We start from the raw sequence: 20,051 nt of genomic DNA, 5'->3' as shown, positions 1-20,051 counted from the left end.
TCATTGCTTGCAAAGCGTTAAAAGTAGGGCTGTCAAAATTAGAGGTGTCCCGATCTGATATTTGGATCGGATCGAACGCCGATATGGGCAAAAAAATGTGCATCGGTGTCGGATCGGCCGACACGGAAAAATTCCAATCCATACTTCCGATCCAGTTTTTTTTAATCCTGTCCGGGTTTTCCAGCGCACCGATTTACATAATCCATTCCAGTTTTTGCTTCGGTTTCCCTAAAATCCGGTCTGCATTTTACGGCACACCTTCATCAAACTACATTACCGTCTCCCAATTTACCGAGAGACTTTATCGGTAAAAATTTCAGCTGTGTGGGATCATTTCACCTTAAAGGACGACAAAGACGAAGAGGCAGAGTGCAACATATGCCACAATAAAGTCAAGCGTGGTGGTAAAGCTGTAAGAAGTTTTAATACAACCAACCTCATCTAGCATTTAGCGAAATACCACCACAAACAATATGAGGAGTATGTTAAGAAAACCGAAGACAAAAAGAAAGGTCCTACGCAACTAACACTGGCAGAAACTTTTGCTATGCGTGACAAACTGGCACTCGACAGTCCCAAAGCCCAGGGAATAACAAGAGTCATTGCCGAAGAATTCATTCTGGATGACGAGCCATTATCTCTCGTGAGTAAAGACGCACCATCCAACACTTAGAACCACGGTACCACATGCCCAGCCGTCATTACGTACTTGAGCGATTCGGCCGTGGAAGATTCGAGAACGATTCACAAACATCCATATTCCGATTATTGAAATCTGTCAAGTAAAGCAGAACTAATACACAGCGCGGTCTTCGGGACGAAATGAGAAACGGACCGCATTGCGTCCCGAAAGTAAACATAACTTGTCTTAGACCCGGGTAATGCCAATGCTCAACTCACGGCTTTAGCTCAACTCATGCCGCTGGATAAGAAAACACAAGAATACCTGACTGACCTGACAAACTACGTCAACGTCGTTTTACTGGAGATAATAGATATGATATGTATATAGAACTAGATGCAAAACGACAGACTCGACGGCGTTAGCAACATTGAAGTATTGAAAACTAGATGCGTTAGTAAACAGCCGCCATCTTAAAGCAGGAGACTTCCCTAGCAGGCTGTTGTAGTGAACCTTCCAAGCGAACCTAATTAACTTTTTATCTAAAATACTCCTAAATCGGCAAAATCTTGACTTGAGTCTATCTTCAAAACAGTTTTAAAAACTTCCACATGTCGAAAGTAGACAGAAGGGAAATTATGGAATAACGGGAGCAATTTTAACAACTTAACAGTTGATTCACAAAATTAAATGAATTTAAAGCTGCTGATACAGAATGGTGACTTGAGTATTTTATTTACTGTTTTAAAATGTTAACTTGATACTGAAATAGTCGTTTGTTTAAACCTGAGAGGCTTTTTATACATTTTTTGTAACTAATGCACGAAACATTAAAAGCATCTAATAGCTTGGGGGGTTTGTGGGATTTTCCACTGAGGTTGTTTGTGTGTTTTGCTTTTTTAAGACAGTTTACAATATTATTTGCACATTTTACTGACTGACTATGCCATTTCTGTTTGTTATTTATGTTTTGTGTTTCTTGTTACCAACCATTGTGTGTTATTCAAACTCACCTAATTCAGCTGGCTAGTTGTTATCAAGAGTACTAAAACCCTTTTCAACATGAGTCTGACAACTAAGTATGGAGGCTAAATAACTTTAAACTTTAATACATGCTCAGATAGGTCGGTATCGGCCAGTATCGGTACCGGATCGGAAGTGCAAAACAATATCGGTATCGGATCGGAAGTGCAAAAACCTGGATCGGGACATCCCTAGTCAAAATTATCGCGCTAACGGGCGGTAATTATTTTTTTAAATTAATCACGTTAAAATATTTGACACATTTAACGCACATGCCCCGCTCAAACAGAATAAAATGACAGCACAGTGTCATGTGCACTTGTTACTTGTGTTTTTTTGGTGATACGTCACCCTCTGCTGGCGCTTGGGTGCGACTGAGTTAATGAGTTTCAGCACCATTGTGTAATTATTGACATCAACAATGGCGAGCTACTAGTTTATTTTTTGATTGAAAGTTTTACAAATTTTATTGAAACGAAAACATTAAGAGGGGTTTTAATATAAATTTTCTATAACTTGTACTAACATATATCTTTTAAGAACAAGTCTTCCTATCCATGGATCGCTTTAACAGAATGTTAATAATGTTTAATGCCATCTTGTTGATTTATTGTTATAATAAACAAATACAGTACTTATGTACATTATGTTGAATGTATTTATCCGTCTTGTCTTATCATTCCATTCCAACGATAATTTACAGAAAAACATGGCATATTTTATAGATGGTTTGAATTGCGATGAATTACGATTAATTCATTTTTAAGCTGTGATTAACTCGATTAAAAATTGTAATCGTTTGACAGCCCTAGTTAAAAGTACTGCGTATGTTGTCGTGACAAGCCGGTGGCAGGGGTTGGGTGGGGTGCCCTATAATGGTCTCTTGTCCCTGGCCCCCTGCTAGTCTGTTGACGGCCCTGGTCCGAGCCCTCCTAACCCTTATGCAGCGAAGCAATATTGACAATGAATGAATGCACGCACTTCTGTGTATAGTGTTTATTTCTATTGGTAAGGCTAATCAAGGATCATTGGAGTTGTAGCAGGTTGGTTCTGCCACTTAACTCCCATACGTTCCCGTTTATGTGTTGCGTGTATTGTGTATGGCAGCTGACATTTGCTCCATCAGCAATTAGATCAAAGATGTCTTCAGGCATCTGCTGGCCGCTGCTCGACTGCAGATGTAGCACGTTCGTGTGTGTGTTCTTGCGGCAGAGTTGCGAGTGTAACAGTGAACAGATCTCGGTCTATAAATATCTTGTCCTCCAGCTGAAAGTAGGCTAAAAATAGAACTCGTCCCTCACAGCCGCCCTCAAGTGGCGCCCGGGAGAAGTGCATTAACGTGATTTTGAACTTGAGTCGGTCAGTGAGGAGTTTTTCATGTATTTAAAGATGAAACGTCAACACCGGAATAATTGGTTACTGTAATTACTAGTTAATTTGGGTTGTGAGCATGTCGGCGTGCGTGCGGAAAGCTGAGGGTTCACCAAATGGTGATAATGGCAGCCTCTGGGTGGCTGCCAGCCATCTGTACCATTGCATGCAATGGTGTGTGTTTGTGTGGAAGACTGCAAGGGAGTAAGAGTCAGTTGCTAAGCATGTAAAGATGCACAGCCTTCTTTATTTAATGTGTTTGTTAAATATCAGTGCATGGAGGACAAACACATGCTAGAGGATTAGTTGTGAAGCAGCAGGCCCAACAACAGCTTAAATGTGTGTGTGTGTGTGTATGTGTGTGTAAACCGATATGTCTAGTAGTGCCTTGTGATTCAAACGGCGCAACTTTATTGAGATGTGGGACAAAATTGGCAGATTTTTTTTGTTCTGACTTGCAATCTTGACATACTGCCAATGCTGTATGGTCTTGTCAAGAAAAGCTTTTTCTTGTCATTCTTTCCTTTTCTTTAAATAAGGAAAAGAAGTGTATTTCTGACAAAACTTCGGAAATTGAACCGCTTTGCACGTCTTTATTGTACTGAAGCAAATATTGTAATTTTTGGACTATAAGGCGCACCTGACTATAAGCCGCCACACACCGAATTTGACACGAAAACGGCATTTGTTCATAGATAAGCCGCACTGGATATTATAAACCGCAGCTGTCCTCGTTGTATTATGGGATATTTACATCAAAAGATATTAACCAGGAACGCATTGACAGTGACATCATAACTGTCATAAGACCAAATGAACCACCATGAAGCTTCAATGCTTCAAGAAGCTTCATTTGGCGATCACTGCTCCTTTTGGGGGGGCAGTCAACCTCTCCTGCCACCTATCATCCAACATTCCTCTTAGCATGCATTGCAGCTCTACAGAGGTAAATAACAATCAAAATTCATGTTCTGTGCTATTTTTTCAGTTACTGTCCCAGTTGTTTCATTAATTGCTAGCTTGGTATTTGGTAACACTTTATTTGACAGTGACGGCATCATAACACCGTCATAAGACCAAATGAACCACCATGAATTGCTTCAAGAAACTTCATTTAGCCATCACTGCTCCCTTGGGGGGGCAGTCAACCTCTGCTGCCACCTGCTGTTATCCGATGTGCCTCCTAGCATGTATTGCAGCGCTACAGAGGTAAATAACAATCAGAATTCATTTTCTGCGCTAATTATCTCTTCAGTTACTGTTCCAGTTGTTTCAATAATTGCTAGTTATGGTATTTGGTAACACTTTATTCGACAGTGGCGGCATCATAACACCGTCATAAGACCAATTGAACCACCATGAAGGTTTGAGAACCAATTGGCTGCAAAGCTTCATTGCTTCAAGAAGCTTCATTTGGCGATCACTGCTCCCTTTTGGGGGGGGGGGGGGGCAGCCAAACTCTGCTGCCACCTGCTGTCGTCCAACATGCCTCCTAGCATGCATTGCAGCACTACACAGGTAAATAACAATCAAAATTCATGTTCTGTGCTTATTATTTCTTCAGTTACTGTTCCAGTTGTTTCATTAATTGTTAGTGATGGTGTTTGATAACACTTTATTTGATAGTGGGGGCATCATAACACTGTCATATAAGACCAAATGAACCAGAGAACCAATTGGCTGCAAAGCTTTATTGCGTCAAGAAGCTTCATTTGGCCATGACAGCTGCTGCCACTTGCTGTCGTCTGACATGCCCCCTAGCATGCATTGCAGCGCTACAGAGGTAAATTCATGTTCTGTGCCAATTATTTCTTCAGTTACTCTTCCAGTTGTTTCAGTAATTGCTAGCTCTAGTATTTGGTAACACTTTATTTGACAGTGGCACCATAAAACTGTCATAAGACCAAATGAACCACCATGAAACTTTGAGAACCAATTGGCTGCAAAGCTGCATTGCTTCAAGAAGCTTCAGTTGGCCATCACTGGTCTCTTGGGGGGGAGGGGCAGTAAACCTCTGCTGCCACCTGCTGTCATCCGACATGCCTCCTAGCATGCATTGCAGGGTTACAAAGGAAATTAACAATACAAATTCATGTTCTGTGCTAATTATTTCTTCAATTACTGTTCCAGTTGTTTCATTCATTGCTAGCTGTAGTATTTGGTAACACGTTATTTGACAGTGGCACCATAAAACTCATAAAACCACCATCATTATTATGACATGACAATGATGACACTGCCATGAGCATCAATAAATGCTCATGACAGATATTATTTTGTGTCATCTAGCAAAATATCGCACTTTTGAGTACATGTAAAAGATCAGAGCTGGACATAAATGGAGTTAGTGACATAATTTGCCAGATGATACTTCATGACATCAGTCATGAGCATTCATTAATGCCCATGATGGTGTCATGTCACAATTATGACGGTCTTATGGCAGTCTAATGACGCCGCTGTCAAATCAAGTGGTACCTATTAACTAGTGTTGCACCGATACCATTTTTTTGGCCCCGATACCATGCAGTATCGGCCGATACCGATACCATACCGATACCACCCCGTTTATATATATACATATATATATATATACATATGTATGTATATATATATATGTATATATATATATATATATATTTATATACACAGTGGTACCTCTACATACGATCGCTTCGACACACGAACTTTTCGACATCCGACGTAAAATTTGACTCGCCATTTGTTTCTACATCCGACGACATGCTCGAAATACGACGACAATGGCAGCACCGCGGATTTTCTTGTGTGACAAATCAACACTGGTTTCAGAAAAGGTTGGTACAGGTGGTGAAACAAGGAAAAAGTTGATGCTTACCTTCTAAATGAAGATGCAAATGACAGAAAAATATGAGCGTAGGGTGGGCATCCGTGAAATGGCTCAACAATACATCTCCACGGTCCTCCTCCGACCATCGTTCGCCAGTCTTTATAAGTTAAGCTGACAATTCTTATTGTGGTAACATCTCCAGAGAAATCGCCAACTTCGCCACGTTTTTATCATTTATTTCACAACTTATTCAAAACAAAAACACCTTCTGTCTGCCGCAATTGACGGTGTTCTCAAGAAAACATTCAAAGTGAAAGTGAAACTCAAGCTCACCGGTCTGTCTCTGGCACGTCAGCCCCGCGGTGCGTTCAGGGTCAGCAAAAAACGTCCGCCACATTAGAACCCGATTCGTTACATTAATACAGGAATTATTATTATTATTATTATTATTATTATTCCGATTTTGATTTATAATTTATTTGTTTTGCTATGTGTAATTGCCATTTGTAATAGTACCAGCAGTATTTTTTAAGGATTTAGTGAAGGTTTTTGGGCTGTGGAACGAATTAATGGAATTATAATGTATTCCTATGGGAAAATCCTGCTCGACATACGACCATTTCGACTTACAAACAAGGTCCTGGAACGGATTAACTTCGTATGTAGAGGTACCACTGTATATGTATATATATATATATATATATATATATACCTTCGAGTTTGTAGTATTGAGCTCCGTCGACCTGCTGTCACGGACTCCTTTTGTTATTTCTACTATCCCGCGATCGCGTGTTATTTTTTGTTTGCAATCATTAAACCCCTGTACGTATCCCCCGCTTGTTGTCCGCTTCGAGGTCCAACCTTGTTTCCGCATTTGCGGACGCTAACAATTATAAGTAATAATAATTGACCACAGCATCCCGTCTCCATATTAGCCTCATTTTTTCGGGAGGGGGTGGGTCCCTTATTTCTATTTCTGAAAGGTGGCAACCCTACTTTGGAAACAGTTCCCAAATTACTGCAGCATTTCTTTCAGTAAAAGACAATAAAAGTTAGTAGACGTAGTGAACTGACCAGAGATTGTTGCACCTGTCCAGCGCCCTTCCTCTGGATAGCAGTCCTGCTCTTGCAGGCTCAAACTCGTTGTGTTCGTTCACGTTTCGTCTTCAAATGTTTTATCAGGTTCGAGGTATTGAAATTGGCCGATTTAACTCCACATCTCGAAACTTTCAGGCCGCAAATCTTGCATGCAGCCATTGATTTTAATTGACGGGATTTCTATTTTGAAATATTGTCCGACCGCCGCCATGTCGGCGCAGCCAAGCGGCCTTGTCATTGGTCAGGAGTGGCTATTGGCCGTTCTCATTGGTCTGGAGTAGGCCAATAGCGATAGCTGCTTGGTGTTCACGTGTCATCACACAACACAGAGACAAAGTGTAGTGAGCGCCAGGAGAAAAAAAAAAGGCTGCGGTCAAATGTTATAATAATGGACCGGTAAATGGTATCGGCGCCGTCTTTGTTGGTACTCGCCGATACCGATACCACCATTTTGGGCCGGATCGGCGCCCCCTGCCGATACTAGTATCGGTATCGGTGCATCTTTACTATTAACCCAAATAAATTTAGCAACATTTTAGCCACAGGATTCAAAACGAGGGCAAAAAGTAGATGCTTATAGACCCTACTCACCTACGTCACAAAATGGGCGTGTCGCTGTTTCCGGCCGCCATATTGTACCTATTTTATAGACCTATTCTCATTGTTTTCAATTAGTCGAGCAAGTTATAGAGCAATTCATGGAAGCCCCGGTGTTATCTGACGCTGTAAACTCATTGGATGCATTGCATAAAAGGCGTTACGTGGAAAAGCTTCAGTTTATCCATTCGCCAGATCCGTATTTGATGCCTAAATCGATGTTTTTCGACCCGCTGGCTTCGCCTGACATCTGCTATCCTGATATTTACAACTATCTTGTCCACACAAAATCAGCCTATTCTCACGAAAGTTTGAAAAACTTTAAGAGCTTGGAGGCTTATAAATGCTACGTTGCTGGTTGGGTGAAACAGGTCCTCGTACACGAAAATTCAGCAGGAATCTTGTGCTCGGAAGGTGAGTTACGAAATTTTCAATTCAAAATCTTTTGTTCTTGCTAACATCCACTGTCAAGTCTAATGTATTTCATATCATTTGTCAATGGAGCTAGGGCTTTTAATGTTTATATGGTTTAGCGATAGCACTCTCACTACATACATATATAATATGTAATAAATATGAAGTGCAATAGCACTACTCCAGATTGTCCCTAGTTGAATTTATTTTTTGGCTTTTGACCTCAATAGTGAAATTGTAAATTAATTGTATGACAACTGTCTGATTATCCCCTTATAATTATATATTTTCAGGTAGTTCATTCACAACGTCTGAGTGTATGTTGTCGGCGATTAGCCTAGCAATGATCTTAATTGTGGTTGTCAGCCCAAAACCCTCTAAATATATATTAAATGAATCTTACCAGATATAAAATGACTACTACATAATCTGTGGTAGTCGTTTGGAGCCCAGTTTTCTCGTCGAATTGCAGCAGTCAATCTCGGTCTCCTCTTCGGGTCTCTCGGAATACGGTAAAAATTCAAGTCTCTCTGTCTATCTTCTCTGTTTTTGCAACCGACCGCCACACACGACTTCACCATTTTGATTATTAATGTTAACGAACAGAAAAACACGCCATAATAGGAGGAATTTACGAAGCGCTAATGCATTAACATGACGAGTATACGGACAACATGGCGCGGGGGCGTGGCTGTGACGTCACGTGAGTAGGGTCTATAGTCCGAAAATTACAGTAGTCACTTCCTGGTCAAGTCTGCAGTTCCCGCCTCTTTCTTGGCTGGATTGGCTGGAACATCAGATGACCTGGGAAGTGGCAGGACAGTTGAGGTTTGCAAGACTATACTGCATGATGATTCATGGAATCCTGCAGCCCTGTCTTGCTTGCAAGGCTAGTGATACATGATACATGACACTAGTTTACACCCTGTTTAAGCTCCCAAGAGCGCCGTCTGCTGACAGCCGTAGGAAAGTGTAATAAACCTGTACCCAATCACAAACGGCTGACGCTGCAAGTATACAGACGGCAGTACAGGGGGAGGCTTGATGCAGTTTGACATTTGTACCGCTAAGTGCATTAATCCGGTGCGCTGCAGCCCTGTCAGTGCACATCTGTCACCAAACATCTGGACTCCGTGTGCGTGCCTGTCTTTGTCTATGTGGACACCCACTAGGTAATAACACACAATTGTGGGCGTGAGCTTGCACATGTGTCACCTTTCTTACAGGATGCCATAGCAAATCTGCACTGCACTATATCAACGGACCAAATGAATATATAATAATGTACTTTAATTTTTGGCGTATCAGGCACATTTTTTTGATGCTACATAAATAAAAAATAAACTTCAATTTGAAAATATTTTTTTAATAAACACAGTGTCATTGGCGAGGATTGACCTCTAACCACGTGGCTGTTAAAAACTACAGTGCCTTGCAAAAGTATTCGGCCCCCTTGAACCTTGCAACCTTTCGCCACATTTCAGGCTTCAAACATAAAGATATAACATTTTAATTTTTTGTCAAGAATCAACAACAAGTGGGACACAATCGTGAAGTGGAACAAAATTTATTGGATAATTTAAACTTTTTTGGCAAATAAAAAACTGAAAAGTGGGGCGTGCAATATTATTCGGCCCCCTTGCGTTGATACATTGTAGCGCCACCTTTTGCTCCAATTATAGCTGCAAGTCGCTTGGGGTAATTGTCTATCAGTTTTGCACATCGAGAGACTGACATTCTTGCCCATTCTTCCTTGCAAAACAGCTCGAGCTCAGTGAGGTTGGATGGAGAGTATTTGTGAACAGCAGTCTTCAGCTCTTTCCACAGATTCTCGATTGGATTCAGGTCTGGACTTTGACTTGGCCATTCTAACACCTGGATACGTTTATTTTTGAACCATTCCATTGTAGATTTGGCTTTATGTTTTGGATCGTTGTCCTGTTGGAAGATAAATCTCCGTCCCAGTCTCAGGTCTTGTGCAGATACCAACAGGTTTTCTTCCAGAATGTTCCTGTATTTGGCTGCATCCATCTTCCCGTCAATTTTAACCATCTTCCCTGTCCCTGCTGAAGAAAAGCAGGCCCAAACCATGATGCTGCCCCCACCATGTTTGACAGTGGGGATGGTGTGTTCAGGGTGATGAGCTGTGTTGCTTTTACGCCAAACATATCGTTTTGCATTGTGGCCAAAAAGTTCAATTTTGGTTTCATCTGACCAGAGCACCTTCTTCCACATGTTTGGTGTGTCTCCCAGGTGGCTTGTGGCAAACTTTAAACGAGACTTTTTATGGATATCTTTGAGGAATGGCTTTCTTCTTGCCACTCTTCCATAAAGGCCAGATTTGTGCAGTGTACGACTGATTGTTGTCCTATGGACAGACTCTCCCACCTCAGCTGTAGATCTCTGCAGTTCATCCAGAGTGATCATGGGCCTCTTGGCTGCATCTCTGATCAGTTTTCTCCTTGTTTGAGAAGAAAGTTTGGAAGGACGGCCGGGTCTTGGTAGATTTGCAGTGGTCTGATGCTCCTTCCATTTCAATATGATGGCTTGCACAGTGCTCCTTGAGATGTTTAAAGCTTGGGAAATCTTTTTGTATCCAAATCCAGCTTTAAACTTCTCCACAACAGTATCTCGGACCTGCCTGGTGTGTTCCTTGGTTTTCATAATGCTCTCTGCACTTTAAACAGAACCCTGAGACTATCACAGAGCAGGTGCATTTATACGGAGACTTGATTACACACAGGTGGATTCTATTTATCATCATCGGTCATTTAGGACAACATTGGATCATTCAGAGATCCTCACTGAACTTCTGGAGTGAGTTTGCTGCATTGAAAGTAAAGGGGCCGAATAATATTGCACGCCCCACTTTTCAGTTTTTTATTTGTTAAAAAAGTTTAAATTATCCAATAAATGTTGTTCCACTTCACGATTGTGTCCCACTTGTTGTTAATTCTTGACAAAAAAATTAAATTTCATATCTTTATATTTGAAGCCTGAAATGTGGCGAAAGGTTGCAAGATTCAAGGGGGCCGAATACTTTTGCAAGGCACTGTACATTCAAACCCGTTAAATGAATTTATCAGTAGTAAACATCCAAATTCATTTGTTTCAACTGTGTGAAACCAATGAAATAGCAAGTACAAACCATTAATAATTTTTTTGAGCCCCGTCAAGACTCAGTTAGAGAACCGAGTGGCCCCTTATATCGAGGTTTATGCCATAATCGTGACAAGATGTGAGAACCAATATGATTTTTGATACAGAGCTTGTGATAACGATTATCTCATAATATTTATGTGGTATTGTAAATCTACAGTTCTGAATCAGTTCTGGACAAGGATGGTGAATATTAGTAGTGGACCTCTCTGACAACTCCCAGACTCAAAACTATGCATTTTTACTGTACCAATATTTCGAAAATATGAATATAAGGTCCTAAATATGGACTTTGATCTGGTTACAGGCTACATTTCTCATTTTTGTGGTACTGTAAATCCACAATTCTGAATGAACTCTGGACAAAGATAGTGAATATTAGAAGTGGACCTCTCTGACTACTTCCAGACCCGAATTTATGCATTTTTACTGTACCAATATTACAAAAAAAAAAAAAAAAAATGCCCTAAATGTGGACTTTGATCTGGTTAGAGGCTACAGTTCTCATTTTTGTGGTACTGTAAAACCACAATTCTGAATAAATTCTGGACAAGGATGGTGAATATTAGTAGTCGACCTCTCTGACTACTCCCAGACTCAAAGCTATGCATTTTTACTGTACCAATATTTAGAAAATTTGAATTGAAAGTCCTACATGCATACTTTGATCTGGTTGCAGTTCTCATTTTTGTGGAACTGTAAATCCACAGTTCTGAATAAGTTCTGGCCAAGGTTGGTAAATTTTGGACCACTCTGTGTTGCTGGCTGGTGGGCCGGTGTTTCAATGATAAATTATTTATTATTTCTGTGCAGCCCGGTAGCAAATGTGCCACGTACTGGTCCCGGTGGTTGGGGATCCATGATATAGTGCACTGCAGTGTCGTCAGATGAGTTTTCAGCCGAAGCCATCGAGCTGACCTCCATAGCTCTTTGTCATCCTCCTCTTCTTTGCTCCTCTTTTCATACCTCACCTAGCTCACCTTTTACCTCCTTTCTTCTCCATCGCTCACATCACTTCTCATCCATTTTCTTCCTCTTCTCCCTCAAACCGCTTGGGCGCGTCAGCCCCGCTGGTGTAGACGTTTCTTCAAGCTAGTAATATTCATGTTAAGCTCGCGCATGTGCGCACGCGTGCGTGGAGGCGAAGTTATTGATGGCGTTGACCTTCCGCCTCGTGGAATGATGGGCGCCCCGCTCAATAATAGATTGGACGCTCTCCCGTCAGCCGGCGTTTGTCCGTGAGGGAGTGACAGATATACAGCGTGTTTTATTCGCCGTGTCTCTAAGTCAATTTGGTCCTCGTGCACCTGTTGTGTTGCTGTTTATTATTATCATCATGCTGAAGTCATCAAGTTTAAAAAAAGTTGAAGCAAATGACGTTTAAATATTCTAAATAGGGCTGTCAAACGATTAAAATTTTTAATCGAGTTAATTACAGCTTAAAAATTAATTAATCGTAATTGATCGTAATTAATCGCAATTCAAACCATCTATAAAATATGCCATATTTTTCTATAAATTATACATATATTCTGTAAAAAAAATTGTTGGAATGGAAAGATAAGACACAAGATGGATATATACATTCAACATACGGTACATAAGGACTGTAGTGGGCATTTCACTCTACTGTCATTTAAATCTGTCTATGCTGTCCTCACTCCAAAGCGTCTACTTTTTCCAAAGCTAGACAGCTAGTGAACGACGCCTTAATAATCAGACTTCTTCCTTTTTCATCTCATTTATTAATAAAATAGTAATAAATAGAAATAAAATCAAACCATTGTCCTCTTTAGACCCTCAAAAAACTACAAAAAAGTACACAAGCATTGCATTAGCAACAACGTTAGCTTAGCACGCTATACAGGTTCACTAAACATAAACAAAAAGCGTCTCATACAAAAAATAGAACATTTCGCTTACTAACATAATATGTACATTCTTTACAACAACCATACTTACGGACAAATCTTGTCCAAGGATCATATAAGCACATTACAACGTAGGCGTCAGCCCGAGACGTCGTGCAGCCATATTGAACTGGCAAGAAAAAAATAAACCATGTCGCAAAGCGACCACAAGAGTTCGCTGTTAGACAGCATAAAAAGCCTTGCTGTAAAATTTACCAAAAGGCAGAATACTGTCTGAGCGGGACATGAGCGTTAATTGCGTCAAATATTTTAACGTGATTAATTTAAAAAATTAATTACCGCGCGTTAACGTGATAATTTTGACAGCCCTAATGCTAAATAGTGATTTTTTTATTGGTAAAAAACAAACTCAAGTATTCTAAGTTTACAAAACATTTTCCGAGTAAGGGCCTCACTCTGGGGGGCTTCCTTGTAGCCGATTGGCCCTGTCTTCTACACCTGCCCGGGGTTGCCGGGAGCTTCTGACCCCTTTGTTGTTTTTCCACTTCAGCGATATAGTGTGTGTGTGTGTTGACGTTAAACAAACACCAAGACTTAACCTTTACACCACGTTATGAAAACACATGAGGTGGGGGCCTCGCATTCTGTGAGTATGTGTGTGAAAGTGTCCTGCCGGGCCCTCACACAACAGTGTGACCGTTACATGTATGTCATTGTGTGTGTGCGTTTTGCGGGGAATACTGGAGGCCTTCTTGTTTTGAATTCCTCCAAGCCAACTGTCATAATAAACTTGTAGGCGCTTGCGTGAGTATGTGTGTGTGTCAAATTTAGGAGGAAATCTACTAGGGGTCGGGAATTATTTACACTGGCAGATTCGCGCACATATTGATGTTATTTTAGCAGAATAAGTGCTCACTTTTCAGAAAAAAAACAGGTCATGAATTAAACAACTATGTTAAGTCACGGTTGTCATTCGGAAGGTGTACACACAAATCTTTGGGGCTTTGAATGGCATAGTGATATAATGACATACTGGAGGAATTCAGGACTTGCGTCAGTGAACTATGTGAAGTAGGGCTGCAGCTATCGAATATTTTAGTAATCGAGTAATTGACTGAAAATTCTATCGAGTAATCGAGTAATCGGATAAAACATTTTTTTTTTGATGAAGAGCAATTATAAATATACTTGAGAAAAAAAAGACATTTAATCCAATATTGAACCATTTTCAGTCAATTAATGTCTTTATTTTCGATGTACATTGTTGTAAACAGCCAACAAATGCATCTAAGATGTGACAAGAAAAAACGATTGACTGCTTTCACTCAAAAAACTTCTAGATCTTATAAAAAAAAAACAACAACAACATATTTCTTACCTGGAAATGTAATTACGCTTGATAACACACATCACTTGAAAGCTACATGTTTTTCCCACGTGTTTCAATTTAATTTCCATTTGTGTCAAGCTATTTTTAAGTTCTAGTTAAGTTTTAAGTTAGTCTAAACTGTAAGTACTGATAGGATTTTGAGTTTTTGCAGTGTTCAAAATAAATATATGATACCTGCTGTATTGGAGAACATTACGGACCAGTGCTACTTGGTGTTTTATTCAGCAATGACTACTGTGCTAAAACTGACAGTTAGCTTTATTATGTTTTAATTTTACACCCTCATCACTCTACAGCGCTGTGTTTTTACAGATTAAATAAAGCCTGTATGTAAGACACGTTAGCCACCCATCGACAGTGGTCATAATCAATAGAAACCAAGCCCTCCGAAGGGCTAACGTTACGTGAGCATGTGACAGTAACGTTATATTTATTAGCGATGAGAAGTCTACTGCTTAAAGATGGCGGCTGTTTACTAACGCTGCCCAGACGCGGCCGAGTCTGTCATTTCGCATCTAGTCCTAAATGCAAGCGATATCTATGAGACGCATCGGACACTACTTGCTACCAAACTAGCATCATGCGGGCGTCGTTTTTAGCAACATCGGCGTAGTTTGTTGCAGCTGTCGGCTGTTTTTTCTTTTTATTTTTATTGCTTCTTCCTCTACGCACGTGACGTCAGCGCGTTGTCCCGCATTAAAAGTAGTCTGGGCAAAACGGGATGCTTAGAGTTGGCAAAATTAAACGATTCCTCAGGGTGAATAAAATCACTCGGATCAGTTTTTAAACTCGAGTTACTCGAGATGCTCAAGTATTCGTTTCAGCTCTAAATCATTTAAAGTCATATAGTGGAATTTTCGATAGGATTACAGTGGGGCAAATAAGTATTTAGTCAACCACCAATTGTGCAAGTTCTCCTACTTGAAAAGATTAGAGAGGCCTGTAATTGTCAACATGGGTAAACCTCAACCATGAGAGACAGAATGTGGGAAAAAAACAACAGAAAATCACGTTGTTTGATTTTTAAAGAATTTATTTCCAAATTAGAGTGGAAAATAAGAATTTGGTCACATACAAACAAGCAAGACTTCTGGCTTTCAAAGAGGTCTAACTTCTTCTAACGTGGTCTAAAAAGGTTCCACTGGTTACCTGTATTAATGGCACCTTTTTTAGCTCATTATTGGTATAAAAGACACCTGTCCACAATCTCAGTCAGTCACACTCCAAACTCCACTATGGCCAAGACCAAAGAGCTGTCGAAGGACACCAGAGGCAAAATTGTAGACCTGCACCAGGCTGGCAAGACTGAATCTGCAATAGGTAAAACGCTTGGCGTAAAGAAATCAACTGTGGGAGCAATTATTAGAAAATGGAAGACATATAAGACAACTGATAATCTCCCTTGATCTGGGGCTCCATGCAAGATCTCACCCCGTGGCGTCAAAATGATAATAAGAACGGTGAGCAAAAATCCCAGAACCACACGGGGGGACCTAGTGAATGACCTACAGAGAGCTGGGACCACAGTAACAAAGGCTACTATCAGTAACACATTGCGCCGCTGGGGTCTACAATCCTGCACTGCCAGACGTGTCCCCCTGCTGAAGTACACGTCCAGGCCCGTCTGCGGTTCGCTAGAGAGCATTTGGATGATCCAGAAGACGACTGGGAGAATGTGTTATGGTCAGATGAAACCAAAATAGAACATTTTGGTAGAAACACAGGTTCTCGTGTTTGGAGGGGAAAGAATACTGAATTGCATCCAAAGAACACCATACCCACTGTGAAGCATGAGGGTGGAAACATCATGTTTTGGGGCTGTTTTTCTGCAAAGGGACCAGGACGACTGGTAAAGGAAAGGAAAGGAAAGAATTAATAGAGCAATGTATCGAGAGATTTTGAGTGAAAATCTCCTTCCATCAGCAAGGGCATTGAAGATGGGATGGGGCTGGTGGGTCTTTCAGCATGACAATGATCCCAAGCACACAGCCAGGGCAACAAAGGAGTGGCTTCGTAAGAAGCATTTCAAGGTCCTGGAGTGGCCTAGCCAGTCTCCAGGTCTCGACCCCATTGAAAATCTGCAGAGGGAGTTGTCTGTGTTGCCCAACGACAGCCCCAAAACATCACTGCTCTAGAGGAGTTCTGCATGGAGGAATGGGCCAAAATACCAGCAACAGTGTGTGAAAAGCTTCTGAAGAGTTACAGAAAACGTTTGGCCTCTGTTATTGCCAAGAAAGGGGATATAACAAAGTATTGAGATAAACTTTTGGTATTGACCAAATACTTATTTTCCACCATGATTTGCAAATAAATTCTTTAAAAATCAAACAATGTGATTTTCTGTTTTTTTCCCACATTCTGTCTCTCATGGTTGAGGTTTACCCATGTTCACAATTACAGGCTTCTCTAATATTTTCAAGAGTCGAACTTGCACAATTAGTGGTTGACTAAATACAGTGCCCTCCATAATTATTGGCACCCCTGAAAAAGATGTGTTTTTTAGCTTCTAATGTATTATTTTTTTAATTCAAATAATATGGGACACTAATGGAAAAAAAGAGAAAAATCCAACCTTCAATACAAGTGCATTCATTCAGTGGGAAAAAAATCCCACATAAAGAAAAAAATATTTGACATCAAATAATATGTGTCACAATTATTAGCACCCCTGGTGTTAATGCTTTGTACAACCCCCTTTTGCCAACAAAACAATGTCTGGGGGACTGAGATGGCCATGGGAGGAGCTTTATTTTGTGTCTGGTGAACCATTTCTGTGTAGATTTGGCCATATGTCCCAGTCGAAGCCTGGGACCGTGTGCTTTGGTCAGGTGAGACCAAGATTGAGCTTTTTGGCAACAAACACTCTAAGAGGGTCTGGCGTGCCACGAAAGATGCGCATGCTGAAAAGCACCTCATACCCACTGTGAAGTATGGGGGTGGGTCAGTGATGCTGTGGGGCTGTTTCGCTTCCAAACACCCTGGGAACCTTGTTAGGGTGCATGGCATCATGAATGCTTTGAAATACCAGGACATTTTAAATCAAAATCTGTTGCCCTCTGCCCGAAAGCTGAAGATGGGTCGTCACTGGGTCTTTCAGCAAGACAATGACCCTAAACATATGGCCAAATCTACATAGAAATGGTTCACCAGACACAAAATCAAGCTTCTCCCATGGCCATCTCAGTCGCCAGACCTTGTTTTGTTGGCGAAAGGGGGTTGTACAAAATATTAACACCAGGGGTGCTCATAATTGTGACACACATTATTTGGTGTCAAATAATTATTTCTTTATGTGGAATTTTTCCCCCACTGAATAAATGCACTTGTATTGAAGGTTGGATTTTACTCTTTTTTTCCATTAAGGTCCCATATTATTTGAATTAAAAAAAAAAATTAGAAGCTAAAAAACACATCTTAACCAGGGGTGCCAATAATTATGGAGGGCACTGTAAATAGTTTTTTTAGCACCGTTGGATAACATTGAGAGTCCAACTGAATATAAAAGCGGGCTTTTATTTTATTTTATAAGGGTGCAAAATTTGACAGAACACCGGTCCGTGAAAAAAAAGACCCAAATCACACCGGTCTGTGGTGCAAGAAAGGTTGGGGACCCCTGTTATAGATGACAAAATGGTTGCAGTAGTTTGTCAACGAGTTTTTTCTCATGTACAGTATCTCCTGTATTGATGTTAGCCTTGGTTCAATAATGGTTGGGAAACACTAGGATCAAACACCAACGTCCTTTACCGTTGACTACTTGGTTTTCCATTGCATCTCGAGAGAATTTGCTGACTATTAATTATGCTAAGCTACGCTAACCTCTCCTCTATCCACCCCGTTGAGCAACCGCCTGCTACTGTGACATCATCGATCCAGGAGCCAGGCGGCGTGGCCTTCAGGTGGCCTTGGAAGCGACACAATTACACACCCGTATGCACGAACACACGCGTGTAATGTCAACCTCTGATCAATAGCAGCGCTAATGGGAAGCTAACATATGCACACGCACACATTTACATGTAACTAAAGAGTAAGCATCGGCTTTTTAACCCTTTCATACACATTTTTTTTCTTAAATGTTTTTATTACAGTCATATAAGACATTGGTCTCAAACCTGTGGCCTAGGGGCCAATGGTGGCCTACGGGATGGTATTTTGCGGCCCCCATTTGACACCCAAGTGTAGTATTTGTGTTGCTATTGATGTCTATTGCCGTTAGTTGTCAGGGAATGCGGGAAGGCAGGTGGTGTGGACCCAATTGCAGGGAAACAAAAAGCAGCAAGGCAGGTGGAGGAGAACTCAAAACACGTTTTAATAACAACTGACCAAAAGCACAAAGTACAACCAAAAGGACTGGGGATCAAAAAGGCAATGTTCAAACAGAAACTTACTTAAACGGAGGGACTGGTACACGAGGGCTTGGGCAGGTCTTGACTTTGGCAGACGAAGACATAGACACTGACATAGACAATGACGCAACAAGGGGTGACAAGGAACTGGGTCATTATATACACACGCAGACAAGGGGTAACGAGACGAGGAACAGCTGGGTAACACAGGTGGATGCAGATTGCAGGATACGCTGGGAGAACACACACAGGTGAAATCAATGGGTAATCACAGAGACAAGTCACACTAGGAAAAACCCAACACAAAACCTAACATTAGTAGATATTTTTGATATCTATTTCCCTCTTTTACATACTACAACAACAACACTGTGACGAGGGCTGGCAGTGAATGAGTTAAGCTCCTGTTAACTTTTGAACAAATGACCACTGTAAAGACAAAATGACAAACACGCATAGCAAGTGCATACACACGAACATGCTGGTATGCTGGCTACTCATGTGGAACCATCTGACCTTGGACCACTTAGATATTTGTCCTTCAGTCACATGAGCGAGACTGTCCACGTGTTTGTGACTGGATGACGAAAAAGCACTATGTATATGAGGGGTGTAATGGTACACACAAGTCACGGTTTGGTATGGGTTCGGTACAACAAGGGAAAACAAAAAAGCTTTTTTACACACAGCATTTGAAAATTAAAGCATCATACTTGTGAATTTGTGTTTTTATAGTTCTAACATTCTTGAATTAAGAGTTTATGTGCAAAAATAGACAACAACAAGGGCGTAGGTTTGCATAGGGATGGTAGGGACATAACACTAGCAACTTTTCAGGATGCTCAAATTGTCCCCACCACCTTTTAAGCAACCTTTATTTGGATGATATAATGAGTTCAGTTATATAGTGATTTAGATTGTCTTCCGGTATATTGCGAAGGAACCTGACCTTCTAGCTAGACTGCTGGAATTGCGCCAGCCGAACTGCCGGATCCGCACTGGCACAGCGCCAACGACCCGGGCCGGTGAGACTCCGACAATCCGGCCAGAAGGCCAAACTCCTCGCGTTCACCTTAGTCTTAATTAGGGTTGTTCCGATCATGTGTTTTTTGCTCCCGATCCAATCCCGATTATTTTAGTTTGAGTATCTGCCGATCCGATTGCTTTATTATTATTATTTTTTCTCCCGATTCAATTCCAATCATTCCCGATAATTTTTCCCGATCATATACATTTTGGCAATGCATTAAGAAAAAAAATGAATACAACTCGGACGAATATATACATTCAACATACAGTACATAAGTACTGTATTTGTTTATTATGACAATAAGTCCTCAAGATGGCA

This window comes from Corythoichthys intestinalis, chromosome 11 (assembly GCF_030265065.1).
Source record: "Corythoichthys intestinalis isolate RoL2023-P3 chromosome 11, ASM3026506v1, whole genome shotgun sequence".
In the NCBI taxonomy this organism is placed as follows: Eukaryota; Metazoa; Chordata; class Actinopteri; order Syngnathiformes; family Syngnathidae; genus Corythoichthys; species Corythoichthys intestinalis.
The sequence above is the reverse complement of the archived record's forward strand: the minus strand, read 5'-3'. Positions refer to the sequence as shown.